Source organism: Pteropus vampyrus, unplaced genomic scaffold, assembly GCF_000151845.1.
Source record: "Pteropus vampyrus isolate Shadow unplaced genomic scaffold, Pvam_2.0 Scaffold99, whole genome shotgun sequence".
NCBI lineage: Eukaryota > Metazoa > Chordata > Mammalia > Chiroptera > Pteropodidae > Pteropus > Pteropus vampyrus.
In genome coordinates this window covers 29,686-32,399 of record NW_011888880.1, presented here as the reverse complement: position 1 = coordinate 32,399, position 2,714 = coordinate 29,686, and positions in this window count along the sequence as shown.

Below are 2,714 nucleotides of genomic sequence, written 5' to 3'. Positions count from 1 at the left end.
AGCAGTACAAGTTTCTCTTTAAAATAAGAAAAAATCGGTGGGGGCTATGGTTACAACAGAGCTGATGGAAAGAATGGGAACTATGTTTTGTTTGGGGATGAGGGGTGCAATTAGGACTAGACATTTTAGAGTAATCATGAAAAACACTTTTATTCTAATTCACAGATTCAAAGCCTCTAGTAACTTATGCATTGGGGAAGTCTGTGATTTTTAAATATAAATACAGTGTACAAAGGGAGACACTGATTTATGAGGCTGGTTGCTCTAAGTCACAGAAGAAGCCCAAACACAGGATTCTATAATTTAACCACCTTGCGTATTTTGTTTCTTTCATTTGCTAAGTGTTTCCTACAGTATGAAATAATATCTGCTGAAATTCTGGAAGCCACGAAAGTATTCTTGAACTTGAAAATATACGCCCTGATTTTCAAGGCTGAGATCAGAACAAGTTGCTGAATCGGATTCTCTAAATTGGAAACCAAGGAGTGAAATGCGGGATCAGTTGCAGCCGTGGTTCAGAATGGCAGCAAAATCAGCTCCAGTCCATAACTGCTGTTTTTCCTGAGGGCAAGGTCTCCCCTCAAGGAAGGCAGCCTTGGTCAGGTCTTCCCTCAGCTGTTACCTTCTTCCTGAGGTCCCTCTCCTAGACCCATCTCTCTGGTCTCTCTGGGAGATAGGGCCTGAGGTTTGGCCAGAGCAGATGATTTTTGTTTAAGTTTAGTTGCAGATTCAAAGAAAATGTGGCTTATTTTATTTCTAATACAATCTTTCCAGGATAGCAATTATTTCAGTGTTCCTAACTTCTCAAATCCAATATTCGCGTATGATCTACCATAATTTTATGTCCTTTTCTTCTTCTTATGTCGTGTATTCATCATGGGGGTCCTTCATACCCATGTTTACAATCGCCTGTTGTTTAGGATGCCAACATATATGTCCCCAACTCCCTCCAGAATTCCAAACTGGTATATCCTGCTGCCTACTAGACATCTCCACCTGGATGCTTCATGTCCAAAGTGGACATCTCCATCTTCCTCTACCAATCTGCTTGTTCGCCAGTATTTTCTTTGTATTTCGGCAGGCAGGTCACCATTAATACACTTGTCTAAACCAGGAATCTGGGCGTCACTCTTTCTCACCTTGCCTCACCATGTCTTATGCTGGTTCTACCCATTTTTTGCATGGATATATTCTGTCTTCTCTTTGTCCATCCGTTTTGTCACCGTTTTAAGTGTCCTGCCTGTACTACTGCAGCCTCGGAAATGGTCTTCTTCCCTCTCATCTCACTCCCCTCTAATCTATCCTCTACTCGGAAGCCGAAATTAGATTTCTAAAATTGAAATCTGAATAAATCGCTCTCCCTCCTAAAACTTCAAGGATAACCTATGATACAGAGTAGAGATTTTCCATATTTTTGCCAGCAACAGTTCACTCTTTTGTATTTACAGTATATTCAAAAGGTGGAGGGGGACCTGCTCTGATTGAAGCAGAAGAAGTGTTCCCCAGACCCTTCAGGGCTCAGAGTCATCCCACCACCTCCCACCCACTCCACGGAGTTTGAAAACAGCTGACTTATCATAGCCTTACGTCCATCTGTTTACTTCCTCATCCTTATCATCTCTTCCTGCCACCAACACCTGCACCTACCAGTTTACTTGTGCCTTATCTGAACTTTAGAGAAAAGAGTGACTATGAATATAGTATAGAATACAGCTGTCTGCGCCCACACGCTTCATCCTTGCTTCAGTCAGGATCATGTCTACGAGCAGCGGTAATCCTGGAGCCTGCCTTCGTAACTTGGTAATCCTGGAGCCTGCCTTCGTAACCTGGGGGATTCCCATTACCTCTCTTCTGTTTGAGATCTCTTGTTTCTTATGATTTCCTCATTTTTGTTTTTTTGTTTGTTTGTTTGTTTCTTCTCTTGTTTGTTAGAACATAGACTCCAGTGTTTCATGAGGAAAAGTGAGCGTGTATGTATGTGTGATAAATTTTTGCAGATCTTGCTTATCTGAAAACATCCTTATTATACCCTCACTTGGTCGGTAATTTAGCTTGCTCCATATTTTATATAGGAGGTACTTTTCCCTCTAACTTTCAATTTCAGGAGCTTTTTTTCTTGTTTGTCCTCTAGCTTCCACTGTGCCTGAAGAAATATAAAGTCATTCTAATTTTTGAACTTTTGTATTTGACCCTTGCTTTTATCTTTCTCTAGAAGCTTGTAGTGTCTTCTAATTGTCCCAATTGTTCTGAAGTTTCACAATGATGTGCCTTATTGTGAATTTATTTCACCCACTGGAACCTTTCAGTTTGACAACTCACGTCCCACTGTCCTAGAAAATTTTCTTGAATTGTTTCACCGATTTCTACCCCGTCCTCTTTTTGTAGAACTCCTATTATTTGAATGTTGAAGTTGGACTTCCTTAATTATTCTTCTAGCTTTCTTTTCTATTTCTTTTTCTCTGCTTTTCATTCTTCTTTATGGGAAAAAAATTTTATCAACTCTGATTGAGTTCTTTGTTTCTGTTAATGTTTTTAATTTTAAAAAACTTTTTTTTTTCTGCAATATTTTAAGTACTTTGTTCTTGTTTTGGTGTAAATCTCTTCTTAGGATGTTAATGATAGTTTTTTTCCTCCTCTTTGTTTACTTTTTTTTTTGTTTTGGTTACTATTCTTCATTTTAAAGGCTTTCTATAGGTATCTGTAATTCCTTGGAT